This window comes from Cyprinus carpio, chromosome A16 (assembly GCF_018340385.1).
Source record: "Cyprinus carpio isolate SPL01 chromosome A16, ASM1834038v1, whole genome shotgun sequence".
Lineage (NCBI taxonomy): Eukaryota > Metazoa > Chordata > Actinopteri > Cypriniformes > Cyprinidae > Cyprinus > Cyprinus carpio.
In genome coordinates, this window is record NC_056587.1 from 199,831 (window position 1) to 215,692 (window position 15,862).

Genomic DNA, 15,862 nt, shown 5'->3' on the forward strand with positions numbered 1-15,862 from the left:
AGAAGAATTTGTCAAATTTAATCATACCGTCCTATAAGGTAGATTCAAGTTACTCTAATCTCACAAATTTCATTAAATTCAATATCAATCTGTGGAATAAAATCTTTTACCTTTTCAAGGAATTCCTTTAGCGTTATTTTCAGAGTATGACAAAGAGTACATATTTCTATAAAATGAGTTTATTTCCTTGGGTATTAATTTTAGATCTGTTTTGTCTGAATTTTAACCGACAAAATAATCTGTATTCTTCTCTCCTTCTTCCATCATTGTTGCACGAGACCTTACACATTACATACTGTGAAGAGAGAGGAGCTGTTCAACATCTTGAATCATCACTTGTGTATTACAACAAACATTCAATCTTTGCTTCAGTTCTCTGCTTTATTGTTTACCACAAGCAGGTTGAGGAGCTAAGCACCGCAACGAGCAACTAATGACATTTTATTTGATTTTAGCCAAAAATAATAAGGCGCTGTTACCAAATTGATGGTGTGTTCAGTATGAGGTGACAATGGCACGCACAAAGGTTTGGTGTAAATATGTCAAAATATGGCGCTAGAGAGTTTGAGTTAGAGACTCCAAATCTGCTGTGCAGAAGAAGAACGCCAATGCCAAATTTTTATTTATTTGTAGTGGCCTAACGGTGAGAGATTTGGACTTGTAACCAGAAGGTCGCAGGTTTGAGTCTCGGTGCTGGCAGGAGTTGTAGGTAGGAGGGAGTAAATGAACAGCGCTCTCTTCCACCCTCAATACCCATGGCTGAGGTACCCTTGAGCAAGGCACTGAACCCCCAGTTGCTCCCCGGGCGCTGGATATAGCTGCCCACTGCTCCGGGTGTGTGTTCACGGTGTGTTCACTTCTCACTGCTGTGTGTGTACACTTGGATGGGTTAAATGCAGAGCACCAATTTCGAGTATGGGTCACCATACTTGACAAATGTCACGACTTTCACTTTCACTAAAACCATGGTTCATTTTCGTGAGGGTGTGCTAAATACTGCCAAAGATGTATTTATAGGGTAAAACTAAAAATGAGCCCCCATCTGACTCGTGTTTGTAGAGTTGTCACTGAATTTCGAATTCATCAAAAAGTCACTTCACACATAATTATGATGACCCATCTGTCATAATAAATGTCATTCATATATTCGTATGTATCTTACTTTCACAATGTTGAAAAAGAAACGCAAGACAGAAGACAAGTGCAGAGCTACAGAAGGTGTAGCTAGTGTCATGATGCAATGCTTAATTGCTACAATTAATTTGACATAACACAAATTAATAAATCTGATCTCTGGGGATTTAAAGCTGTCTGAAACCTTTCCGAAAAGACTCAAAAACTCCCATTAGAATCACTAAAGCTGTTCGCACTGTGAAATTAATCTCTTGCTTACATCACACATTCATCTGCACTTTGTTGTTTATGATGAAAGAATTGGTGATAAGAGTTTAGATCAGAATTGATCAGTTTCGGTCAGAATTCAGTCAGGAAGCGTGAGCACTGGTCTAAAATCCAGCGTTTCAGCGATGACTCTTCTGAACGCTTCTGATTGGCCATTAAGCTCAGAAGCTCAATCGTGATTGGTTATACTGCGCAATGCTGTAAATAAGCGTGAAAGGAAATATAGCACAACATGAGCAGATTTAATGACGCAATCAACACTTTTCACTTTCAATTTATTTGTGATAGCCATAATAAATGTAGTTTAATCACAATTAAACTCTCATTGTGTTTAACTCTTGTCAGATACACACATAATGCCTGACCAGAGATACGGGTTCAGCGCAAAACTATGAGCTTTTAAAACTATATTTAAAATACCTTCGGGACAAACTTGGACAAAATATTTTTTTAAATAGTTTTCTTAGTCTGAGCGGTACAAGACTTGGCTACTTTTGCTAAGTTTGCCTAGATTTGTTGATGCTTCCAAATAAAAAAAATATCTTGAACATGCTACCTGTTAGGTTTACTGTTTATTATAACCTTTTTAGTACCATTTTACTTTTTTACATTTTTAATATTTGATGTTTTTTGTTAGAAATAAATGATTACTCTGCCTCCTACTTTGTCTTTTCCTGCATGGTCAGATTTGTCTGTATTTTGGCATCTTTATTTAGTCTCACCCAACACAAATGTTTTTTTTTTTTTTTGTTGTTGTTGCTTTTTTTATATATATAATTCTACAATTTTAACTTGTGATAAAATCTAAAACTTAAGAGGTTAAGTTCGTTGCAACAATGGTTTATAGATTTCAGCCTTCTACAGCCATATAGTGGCTATTGATATTTTTATATTTTTATGCCATCATATGTCACCAGATGTCACCAAAGTCACCAATATTGTAGGTTTTGGCTGTCTGTACTTACTGGAATGTTTTTGTTTTACTAAAGTAAAAGAAATATTAAACATAAAAATAAGCATATTCTACATGAAAAAAATGTGGTACTCTTAGAGGTAAATAAACAACAACAACAACAACAACAACAACAACAAAAACCCTCCAGAAATATATCAATCAATCAGTCTATCTATCTATCTATCTATCTATCTATCTATCTATCTATCTATCTATCTATCTCACCTTTAAAACTTCTACCTTCTGACTTAAAGATATTACATTTACTTCAAACTGCGTGGCTTCTCAAGTCAACATCAAGTTTGTCTTGAACTTTGAACCTTGAACCCAGTCGTGTGTGGATACTGTAGGCTAATATCTGAGTAATGGTGTGAGTGTTGTAAAGTGGTGTGTTCTGCAGTGCAGCAGAGAGACAGACAGTGAGTCAGACAGACAGGTATGAGGTGAGGGTGGGGTCTGTTCCGCTCGCGCTGCAGCGTTCATTCACGCCTCTGGAGCTAGTCCTGTGTTTCTGGAGCTAGTCCTGTGTTTCTGGAACTAGTCCTGTGTTTCTGGAGCTTGTCGTGTGTTTCTGGAACTAGTTGAAGGTGTAAGTGCGGCTCATGAGGATTCTCCTGGAGTTCTCCATCAGGTCCGGCAGCGAAGATGAGCGCAGAAGACTTGGACATTCCTCAGGATCTGCTGGGTAAGAAACAGTCTCTCACAGTGAGACTCGTGTTTGTGCTCATAAGATGTTTTTTATGTTTAAAACTTGAATGTTATCAATAAAGAGACGCTTTATTAGGCTATTAGTGTTAATGTATTAGTTGTGGGAGGGGCCAGTTCAGACTCCGCCCACACCGGACAGCGCGTCTTCACCTGATGGACATATTACCTTTATTTAACCAGAAAAAGATTCACTGAGATTAAAATCTGTTTTACAGGACTGTCCTGGCCAAGATAGGCAACCAGGATTGGTTTATACAAACTAGATAAAAAAAGTTTAAACTTTCAAACTTTAGGCTGGCTTGAGAAAGCCGGACCAGAAAGTTTGAAAAGTTTAAGAAGTTTAAAAAGTTTTAAGTTTGATGGTTTTCAGTCTGAAATAGTTTGAAGTTTAAAATAGTTTTAAACGCTTAAAGTTTGAATGTTTTGAAGGTAATACAGTCTGTGAGGGATAGATAGATAAAATAATAGATTTTGCGTGTGAAATTTAGCAATTTCTGAGTGAAAGTTGTTTTGACATCACTTCTCAACTAATAATAACAGTAACTGCATTAAAAGAAACAAAAAACCGACTGTGACAAAAAAAATGTCAGTAAATAAAAAAAGAAGTGAAAAAAGAAGTGAAAATTAGGGAGAACAAATAACAAAGGGCCTATGAAAATATATATATATCATTTTCTCATTTAGTGATTCAGAAGACATCTTTGCAGTCATATATATATAGAATATGAGACACGTGAGATTCTTGGGATTGTTTCCTCAGGAGAAAAGTTTCTATTTTCTCTAATTTGCTGTTTAGGAGAAACACTTCATTCAGCGAGCGTGTGCACATGTCCTTCTGATTCATGTGATTTCATCAGTTTTGACTCCTTTTGAAATGAATCATGTAGATGCAGCACTCATCATGTGAACTGTTGGATAAAATTACTATTCTGAGAATAGTAATTAATAGAAGATTTTGAGAAGCTTGTGTGTGTGTGTGTGTGTGTGTGTGTGTGTGTGTGTGTGTGTGTGTGTGTGTAGAGAGTGTTCAGGATGCAGTCGGGCAGCAGATGAAGCTGTGTGTCCTTAAGAAAGTGAACCTGGAGGTTAAAGGTGACAAACTGGAGAACAGAATCCTGGTGAGTACAATGTGTTTCTGTCACGACACTGAATATAATATTGAGGGTATAGTTCAGCCAAAAATGAAAATATGCTGGAAATATCCTCACCCTCAGGCCATCCGAGATCAGGATGAGTTTGTTTCTTCATCAGGTTTGTAGAAATGTAGCACTGCATCAGTGTCTCAGCAATGGATGCTCTGCAGTGAATGGGTGCCGTCAGAATGAGAGTCCAAACAGCTGATAAAAACATCACAATAATCCACAAGTAATCCACAGCACTCCAGTCCATCAGTGAACATCTGGAGAAGACAAAAGATGAAACACATCCAGCATTAAGACGTTTTTAAACTCAAATACATAGAGTCTATAATCCATAATAACACTTCCTCCAGTGAAAAAGTGTTCTGGTGTGAATCAGGAGAGAAATCTGCACAGATCAAGCAGCGTTTAAACAGCTCTAAACAAATATGTGTCTGGATTTTGATGTGAGAGACAACAGCAGATGCACTTTTTCACTGGAGGAAGTGTTATTATGGATTATAGACTCTATGTATTTGAGTTAAAAACATCTTAATGCTGGATGTGTTTCATCTTTGTCTTCTCCAGATGTTCACTGATGGACTTGGAGTGCTGTGGATTACTTGTGGATTATTGTGATGTTTTTATCAGCTGTTTGGACTCTCATTCTGACGGCACCCATTCACTGCAGAGCATCCATTGATGAGACAGTGATGCAGTGCTACATTTCTACAAACCTGTTCCTATAAAGAAACAAAAAAAAATCATTTTTAGGTGAATTATTTCTTTAATGGTCTTAAAAACAGACTTTATTTCCATCATGGAAAGCATGATTTTGTTTTTGTTTCTTGTGATATCTGTGTGCTGGTCATGTTTTTGTGTGTCAGACAGACAGATTGGGAAAGGCTTGAGCTCATGTGTTTGTGCTGAGGTTTTGTCTTTATTCAGTGAGCTACAGGGGAGTGTGTTTGAGAGGTTCCTCATTGTAAAGTTTCAGCTGTGGTATTTTACACATACTTACCCTCATTTTCCTGTCCTGACATGACAGAGCTCTGTTCCTCTAGGCATGAACACACACACAGACACACACACACAAACACACACACAGACACACACACACACACACACACACACACACTTTGCATTCCAGGGGCTTCCACAAGATTTAGCAAGAAACTCACAGCCTTTAGTCCTGATGTTTGTCTAATCTTGAGCTCAGTAGCTGTTCTCAGTCATGACGGCTCTTTATTCTCTAAATGATTGTGCAGCAGGGCCGCTTTACCTGATTACAGCCACTCTACACTAATTATAATATTCAGCTGACAAAAAAAAAGAATCTGTGTGGTTTTGTTGCTGCATACAGTAATACATAATTGCAACATTAATTCATATTTACATGCATTTGCATGTTTTCATAAAACGCTGAAGAAATCACACCAGTGAATATATTTCACTTTTAAAAGATTAGCTTAATTGTTTTGTTTTGTTGTTATTCAGGCAGAATAAAGAGAATAATAATATAATGCTATTGACAGAAAAGAAAATATGTATTTTTTTATAATTGGATTAAAATGCAAAATAACAATTTCTTAGATGATAAATAAGCACTTTCTGCACATGCAATCTAATAATAAAGTCATGTAATAGTGTAGCATGCTAATGATTGATAAGTTTCATCATTGCATAATCAATTCTGTTTTTATATAAATTACAGTTTAAAGTAGTATAGTATGCATTAAACGATTGAAAACTCAGAATTCTGAGGATAAAATTCAGAATTGTGCAATTTTGTTTTTTTTTAAAAATTTGCAATTGCAATATATAAACTTGTCATTCTGAGAAAAACAAACAAATCTGAATTGAGAGATAAAAAGTTGTAAGTACCTTTTTTATTTTTTTATTCTGTGACAGATTTAAGCTTGCAATTACAGGTTTATAATTTGCAGTGGCAAGATATGAACTCACAATTGTGAGACAAAAGTCTGAAATGGTAAAGCAAGTTATTTCAGTTTTTTTTTTTCCACTGCACACAGCTTCCATATTAAACATATGCTGTTATTTCATTATGGTCATGGTCTAAATCTTCTCTGGTCTCTCCACAGGCTCTCGCTCCTCATCGAGTGTTTCTTCTGAGTGCACGAGTCCCTGCTAAAGTGAGTGTGTGTGTGTGTGTGTGTGTGTGTGTGTGTGTGGGTGTGTGTGTGAGTGTGTGTGTGTGTGTGTGTGTGTGTGTGTGTGTGTGTGTGTGTGTGTGTGTGTGTGTGTGTGTGTGTGTGTTGTGTGTGTGTGAGTGTGTGTGTGTGTGTGTGTGTGTGTGTGTGTGTGTGTGTGTGTGTGTGTGTGTTGATCTTCTCTGTGGATCTGCAGACGTGTTCAGGCCTGTGTTCACTCAGTCTGCAGCAGTCATCTCTGTGTGTGTTTCTTCTGTGTTAGTATGTGTGAGGTTGTGTGTGTTTTGTGCTGTTTGTTCAGGATCTGTAGTCTTATCGTGTGTGTGTTGGTCACGGAGCGTGTGCACATGTCCGTCTGATTCATGTGATTTCATCAGTTTTGGACTCCTTTTGAATGAAAATTCAAATGTAAGATTGCGGCACTCATCATGTGAACTGTTGATAAAAATGTACTATTCTGAGAAATATAAATAATATAAATTTTGAGAATCTTGTGTGTGTTGTGTGTGTGTGTGTGTGTTTTGTGTGTTGTGTGTGTGTGTGGGTAGAGAGTGTTCATGATTCAGTGCGGGCAGCAGATTGAATCGCTGTTGTCCTTAAAGAAAGTGAACCTTGAGTTAAAGTGACAAACTGGAGAAACAGAATCCTGGGTGAGTACATGTGTTCGGTCACGACACGAATATATATTGAGGGTATAGTCAGCCAAAAATGAAATATCTGGAAATACCTCACCCTCAGGCATCCGAGATCAGGATTAGTTTTTTCTTCACAGGTTTGTAGAAAGTTACAGCACTGCATCAGTGGTCTCCAAATGCAATGGATGCTCTGCAGTGAATGGGTGCAGTCAGAATTGAGAGTCCACCAGCTATAAAACCGCACAATAATCCACAAGTAATCCACAGCACTCCAGTCCATCAGTGAACATCTGGAAAGACAACGAGTGAACACATCCAGCATTAAGACGTTTTTAAACTCAAAGACATAGAGTCTCTAATCCATAATAACACGTCCTCAACAGTTAACAAGTGGTTTCTGGTGTGTCTCTCAGGAGAGTAACTCTGACAGATCATCAGCGTTTAGAGACCAGTTTCGAAACAATATGTGATCTGTGATTTTGATGTCCTTAGACACAGCAATGCACTTTTTCACTGGAGGAATTGTTCATTATGGATTATAGACTTCTATTGTATTTGAGTTAAAACATCTTAATGCTGTGATGTGTTTCATCTTTTGTCTTCTCACAGATGTTCACTGATGGATCTGGAGTGCTGTGGATTACTTGTGGATTATTAGTGATGTTTTTTATCATCTGTTTGGACTCTCATTCTGACGGCCACCCTTCACTGCAAGCATCCCTATGATGAGACAGTGATGCAGTGCTACATTTCTACAAACCTGTTCCTATAAAGAAACAAACAAAAATCATTTTTCGGGTGAATTATTTCTTTTAATGGTCTTAAAACAGACTTTATTTCCATCATTGAAAGCAGATTTTTGTTTTGTTTGCTTGTGATATCTATGTGCGGGTCATCGTTTTTGTGTCATACAGACAGATTGGGAAAGGCTTGATCTCAGTGTTTTGGGCTGAGGTTTTGTCTTTATTCCGTGAGCTACAGGAGTGTTTGCGGAGGTTCCTCACACATTGAAAGTTCAGCTGTGGTATTTACACAACTTACCCTCGTTTTCCTGTCCTGACATGAACAGAGCCTGTTCTCTAGGCAGGAACACCGCACAGACACACACACCACACACACACACACACACACACACACACACACACCCACACACACACTTTGCATTCCAGGGGCTTCCACAAGAGTTAGCAAAAACTCACAGCCTTTAGGTCCTGATTTTGTCTAATCTTTGAGCTCAGTTAGCTTTTTCTCAGTCATGACGCTCTTTATTCTCTAAATGATTGTGCATCAGGGCCCCTTTAATTACATTACAGCCACTCGACACTATATAAATAGTGCAGCTGACAATAAAAAAAGAATCTGTGTGGGTTTTTTGCTGCATACAGTAAGACATATCGCAACATTATTTCATATTTACATGCATTTGCATGTTTTTTCATAAAACTCTGAGAATCACACCATTGAATATAATTTCACTGTTAAAAGATCAGCTAACTTTTTGTTTTGTTGTTATTCCAGGCGAATAAGAGATAATACTATATCTATTGCAGAAAGAAATATGTTTTTTTTATAATTGGATAAATGCAAAATAACAATTTCTTAGATGATAATAAGCACTTTCTGCACTGCAATCTAATAATAAAGTCTGTAATAGTGATCTGCTATGATTGCTAAGTTTCATCATTTGCATACATTCTGTTATATATTACAGTTTAAGTAGTATAGTATGCATTAAAACGTAACTCAGAATCTCTGAGATACAATTTTCAGAATGTGCAATTTTGTTTTTTTAAAATTTGCAATTGCAATATATCAACTTGTCATGCTGAGAAAACACACAATCTGAATTGGAGATAAAAGTTGTAATAACCCTTTTTTTTATTTTTTTATTCTGTGACAGATTAGCTTGCATTTACAGTTTATACTTTGCAGTTGCAAGATAGGAACTCCAATTGTGAACAAAAGGCTGAAATGTAAAGCAGTTATTTTACAGTTTTTTTTTCCACTTGCACACAGCTTCCATATTAAACAGATTGTTATTTCATTATGGTCATGGTCTAAAATCTTCGCTGGTCTCTCCAAGTGCTCTCAGCTCCTCATCGAGTGTTTCTTTCTGAGTGCACTAGTCCTGCTAAAGTGAGTGTGTGTGGTGTGTGTGGGTGTGTGAGTGTGTTGTGTGTGTGAGGGTTGTGTGTGTGTGTGTGGTGTGTGTTGGTGGTGTGGGTGGTGTTGTGAGTGTGTGTGTGGGGGTGTGTGTTGTGTGTGAGTGTGTGTGTGTGCTGTGGTGGTGTTGTGTGGGTGGTGTGGTGTGGTGTGTGTGTGTGTTGATCGTCTCTGTGGATCTGCAGACGTGTTCAGGCCTTGTTCACTCAATCTGCAAGCAGTCCATCTCTGTGTGGTGTTTCTTTTGTGTTAGTATGTGTGAGTTGGTGTGTGTTTTGGGGGGTGCTGTTTTGTTTCAGGACTGTAGTTCTATCGTGTGTGTGTTTGTCCTGCAGTGTGGTCAGTCCTTCATGTCTTTTGACATTCAGTAGCATCAGCAAGCGTCAAACAGAAACAGGTGAACATCACCTTACCATCAGATTCAGTCCGAATTTGTTACAAATTAATGTTTTTTTTCCTTTTGTTTTAAGTTGTTTATATGTGCATATAATTAATCCTTGAACTACTGCAAGATTATTCATGAATAAATAAAAACTTTCTTTGACAAGAATCACCATAAGCCAAATGCCTGTCTACGTGCTACGCAAAATCAACAACAACGATCCCAATAATAATAATAATAATAATAACACAATAAACAGTAATATTGAGAAATATTTTACAGTTTCGAACAGCTGTTTTCTATATGATAGCTATTAAACTGTAATTTTATTTCTGTGATGTGCAGCTGGTATTTCAGCCATCATTTACTCCAGTCGTCAGTGGTCCACATATCTTTCTTTCGAAATCATTCTAATATAGATTTGCTGCTCAAAGAACATTTCTGATTATTATCAATGTTGAACCAGTTTTTGCTGCACAATGTTTTTTGTGAAACGTGATCACTACTATTCAAAAGTTTGTGAGTATGTAATATATAAAAAAAAAGAGAGAGAATAACTATTTTTATTCGTCACACGGCTGCATTAAATGATGAAACTGACAGTAATGAATTCATAAATTACAAAAGATGTTCTATTCAATACATGCTGTTCTTCTGAACGGTTTATTCATCGAACTATTGATTTTTCTGAATTCAGAATTGTGCTGAATGGTTACCCCCTCTGGACCAATTGTGCTTTAAAACACCGTGTGTGTTTGTGTGTGTGTGTGTGTGTGTTGTAGTTGCTGGTGACTATGACCGAGGCACTCCTCTGAGACTCACATCTTATCAGGGACGCTGATGATTTTATTAGTCTGCACATATAGGAACAAATGTTTCCGGAGATTTGTCCTAGGGACTCCAACCCACTGTAAGACACACACACACACAACACCCACACACACACACACACACACCGTAGCGCTCCATGTTGCATATCTTGTGTTCATTTATATGGTGTGTTGGTGTATTTTCAGGAGGGTGATACAGAAGCTCTTGGTTAAAGTCCAGTGGAGAAGCACCAGTTTACAGACCCTCTGGGAAAAATACACACTCCAGCAGAAGCGGACCATGTGTACACACACACCCACACACACACACACACACACACACACCCACACACACACACACACACCACACACACAACAACACATCTCACTCCCTCACTCACTCACTCAAAGTCACTCACCTCACACACACACACACTCACACACACACCACACTCACACACACACCACCACCACACACACAACACACACTCACCAAACACATACCACACACACACTCACATCCTCACACACACACACACACTCCACCATGCACGCACGCACACTCAACTCACACACACTACACACCACCCACACCACACACACACACACACACACACCACACACACACCTCACTCACATCACTCCACTCACTTCACTCACATCACACACACACACACACACACACACACACACACACACACACACACACTCCGCAAACCATACCCACTCACTCAACACATACACACACACAACATCACTCATTCTCACACACACACACACACTCCCATGCACGCAGCAAACTGCCTCACATGCATCTCACACACACACACACACCACCACCACACACTCACACTCACTCACAACACGCATAGCACCACACTCACACACACCCACACACCACACACACACACACACTCACTCACCACAACCCACCAACACACACTCACTCACTCCTCACTCACTCACACACACACACCACACACCCCCACACACACACCACTCCTCACTCACTCCGCACTCCCCTCACACAACACCCCAACCCAATCACACACACTCACTTCCCCTCACAGACACAACACACACCACGCATGCACTCACGCACACTACTCACACACACACACAACACACCACGCACACACACACCCTCACTCACTCACATCAACTCACTCACTCACATCACTCCGACACACACCCAACCAAACACACACACACACACACAACACACACACACACTCTCACTTCAAACACATACACACTCACCTCAAACCATACACACACACACACACGAACTCCCGCAACCCACCAACCCAACACACTCACGCTGCACGCACGCACACTCACCGTCACACCACACACACACCCACCACACATCTACGCACACTCCTCACAGCATGCACGCCACTCACACACCACAAGCACACAACAACACACACAACACACACTCACTCACACAACAGCGACACCGACACCACACACTCACTCACTTTCACGTTCCTCACTCACACACACACACACACACACAGCACACGGTTGTTTTTGAGAATTGTGGGACCATGCCCATAGGCCGTAATGGTTTGTAATACGTAGAAACTGTATATTATATCCCTACCCCAACCCTAACAACCTAACCCTACCCCTTACAGGAAACTTTGTGGCTTTAACTTTCTCAAAAAAAACAGATCCGCTATGGTTTTATAAGTAGTTTTGGGAAATGGGGACATGTGGTTCTGTCCTCATAAGTCCGACCCTCTCCTTTTACATGTCAAGGCAAGGCAAGTTTTTTTATAAGCACATTTTCGTACACATGGTTTTCAAAAGGCTTTACATAAAAGAAAGAAAATAATCATGGAAAAAAATAATAACAAAACTAAAACAAAGCAATTAAAACTTTGGAAATTATTAAAAATGGACTTATTTAAAATGAATTTAAAACAGTTTAAAAAAAGAAATGATTTTACATAAAATACAGTGAATACGTAAGAGAACAGATACAATCAGTTCGGACATCGCACAGTGCGCATTCAATAAATGCACAGCTAAACAGATGAGTTTGTTGATTCTATATTTAAATGTTGATATGTTTTAGAACACTGAATCTCTTCTGGAATCTGGATTCCACTGCAGCGCATAGTAACTAAAGCGGACTCCCCCTTGTTTTGTGTGAAACTCGAACCTTGGTATTTCTAACTGACTCGATCCTAATAATCTGAGTGCTCTGTAGGTTTATATTCATGACTAATCTGCAGTGTATTAGGTCCGAGATCATTGAGTGATTTATAACGTAAAGTACTTTAAATCAATCCTAAAGGTAACTGGAAGCCAGTGTAGGCACCTAGGACCGGTGTGAATAATGCTCCGTATCTTCTGTTCTAGTCCAGAATCCTTGCAGCAATTTTCTGGATGAGCTGCAACTGTGTAATGGTCTTTTTGGAAGCCAGTGAGGAGCCATTACTAGTCCGCCCCCGGCTGGTGATAAAGTCATGAACAATTCTCCAAGTCCTTGGACTGGAAACAAAAACACTAATCTTGCAATGTTTTTTATTGGATAGTATGCTGAGTTATTACTGCTTTGACATGACGACTGAAACTAAGGTCTGTCCTCCAGAATCACACCAAGATCCTGACGTTGATTTTTTAGTTTTTTTGGCCCCTGGAGTCAATAGTAGGCATTCACCTTGAAAACTTCAATCTTTTTTCCCAAATGCAATAACTTCAGTTTTTTCCTTGTTTTAACTGAAGAAGTTCTGCACATCCAACATTATTTCATCAATGCATTGGGCAGAGGGAGTCAATGGGGGCTGTTAGTCATTTGGAGATAAGGCTAGGTACATCGGTGTACATCAGCATAGCTTTTATAGGCAATTTTGTTCTTTCGCATATCTGACTTAGTGGAGCATAAACAGGCTACACAAGAGCGGGGCAGAATTGAGCCTTGTTGGGACTCCGCAGTCATGGACGTCCTAGACTCACATAATAACTCTTCCCTTCTAAGTAGGCCTGAACCATTGAGTACCCCCCGAAAGCCTGACCCAGTTTTCCCCAGGCTCTCGATTAGTATGTTATGATCAACAGGTGTCCAACGCAGCCCTGATATCTAGTAATACCCAGCACTGTATTTTCCAGAGTCAGAATTAAGCGAATAATCATTTATTTCTTAATGAGCGCTGTCTCTGTGCTGTGTGCCAGTTGAAACCGATTGGAATTGTCCCTGTATACATTTGTGTTTAAGTATTTGTTCAGCTGATTAAAAACTTCCTTTTTCTATAATTTTTGCCTAGAAAGGAAGATTAATATGGTCTATAATTGCTCAAAATGGTGTTATCAAGATTGCTCTTTTTCAGGAGGGGCTTAACAAATGCTGTTTTCAGGGAGGTTGGAAATGTCACGGAAAGAAGTGAGGCGTTCACCACTGCTTAGAGATCTGCTTCTAAAACAGTTATGTAAACACACTTTTAAAAAAAGATGTGGGAAAGTGTGTCAAGATAGTCAGGTTGACGATTTTTTAGGTGCTTGCACTAATTTCTTTCCAAAATTTTGCTAGTCAATGTGCTTAAAAAATAGATAATGAGTATCTTTTGATATTGCGTCCATAATCTGTCTGACCTCTGCATTACTTGAGGATGTGCTAATCTCCTTCCTGATATAAATGATCTTCTCAGAAAAGAAGAAGCAAACTCAATTGCATGGTGGCTGTCTGAGAGCATTTCACATGGGAATCTGACTTGGGGGGTTGTCCAGTGCTATCACAGTAGCAAAAAGAGTGGGAGTGTTGTATAAGTTTACCGTTTTATAAGGTTTGAGAAGAAATTCTGTCCTAGCTGTGGCTAGGTTTCAACATTAAAAGCAGAAGGCTGTCTTTCTAGATGCTATAGGGATTTCAAGTTTCGGCTTAAGCAAACTCTGCTCAGCTTTTATGCATTGTCTTTTCATACTCTGTACTTCTGTGTATGTTAACCAAGTGGATTTCTGTGACTGTTTGTTTTCTTACTGACTATTATTGGAGCAAAATATAATCAATAACATTCCTTACTTTTGAGTTTAAAGGAATCAAGGAGAATATCAACAGGACGTCTGCAGAAAATACCTGTGTCTGAGAGATATAGCCTCCATTAAACCGCACACTAGGTTATCGTTAACGCATCTCCTTCTTGACAGAGACAGATCTAGATTCAGGGTCAGCCAGCAGATCGCATATATACAAAGAAAATACAGAATGTGATCAGATAGGGCTACGTCCTTAATAACAATGGATGGAAAGTTTAGACCCATACTCATATTAAATCTAGAGTGTGTCCACCATTTGTGTGTGCGTCCTTCCACATGCTGAATCAGGTCAAAAGGGTTTTTAGAACCGTATCATTTCTTTTTTTTTTGGTTTTTTTTTTTTTAGTGTTTGCTGTTTTCTGCATTATCTATGTGAATATTAAAATCCCCCTGCAATAGCAAAAACAGTCAAACCTATGAGGAACTAATTGATAACATTCTGTGGACCTCTTCAACAAAGGCTGGAGATGTATTTTGGAGGCTGGAAATAATGATAAAAACAGAATGGTGGCACGACCTCGTCCAGCACAATTCCTAGAGATTTCAAAAGACAAGTACTGACCAAATGACATTTTGCCTTGCATTGATCGAACATCTTTCAAATAGAGGCAGCTACACCTCCAACTATCCTAACAGTCTGCAGACACTCATGAAAGTGTAGTTAGGAGGGGCTGCTTCATTGAGGACTGTTGCACTGCAGCTGTCTTTCTAGCCCTGTTTCGTTTATGAAACATCAAATACCAGAGTGTTTGTGGTTATAAAGTCATTGATTAGAAATGATTTATTTTTATCAGTGAGTGAATGTTTAAAAAAATGCTAACTTGATGGCAGGGCTTTGTGTCTTATACATTAATCTTAGTTTGATGCATATAGGCCGCCAGATTAGATGAAGTTTGCCCTTCGGCTTGAAAAGACCTTAGACCTTTCCTATCACGTGAATAAAACTGAAAATAGAGAAAGCTTACAGTACACACTGGGTTTCATGATGTTCTGTAAACATTTTGTGAATGGTTGCTGCTATTATAGCGGGGACCCGACACATATACACTGAGAGCTGCTAATCAGTTGTTTTTGGTTCACCTCACACAGCAGATGGAGTGGTTTGGGTCCATGGTGTTGTGGGCAGCGGCGGGGAGCGCGTCTCAAAGGAGCAGGGTCCCCACAGGCTTTGGTGGTTGGGGTTCCCCGCCGTTTTTTTTTTTTGGTTGTTGATATCCTGCGGGCTTGCAGCAAAAATGAGTGAGAGAGTCCCAGCCCCCCCCAGCATAACACACAGTTCCTCCATTTTTCTGTGAGAAGCACAGAAGTGGAGATGCTGGAGAGAGGGATTAATTTGTCCGGTGAGAGGGTCTCTGGTGTTTTTCCGTGGACTTCGTGATATGTTGTCCGGGATTCCCTGGCTGTTTTACCAGAAAGTAGTCCTTGGAGATGCTGAGTCTTGTATCGGTTCTTGATACATCACAGTCTGGCTGTGAG

At 39.2% G+C, this 15,862-nt stretch overlaps 1 long non-coding RNA gene across 1 annotated transcript; it reads left to right on the forward strand.

Moving 5' to 3' along the window:
* The first annotated feature begins 2,720 nt into the window (after window positions 1–2,720).
* Window positions 2,721–6,338, forward strand: LOC122148061. Its single transcript, XR_006162061.1, has 3 exons — window positions 2,721–3,041; window positions 4,085–4,182; window positions 6,285–6,338. It is a non-coding gene; the product is annotated as an uncharacterized LOC122148061 (long non-coding RNA).
* Window positions 6,339–15,862: the final 9,524 nt, after the last annotated feature.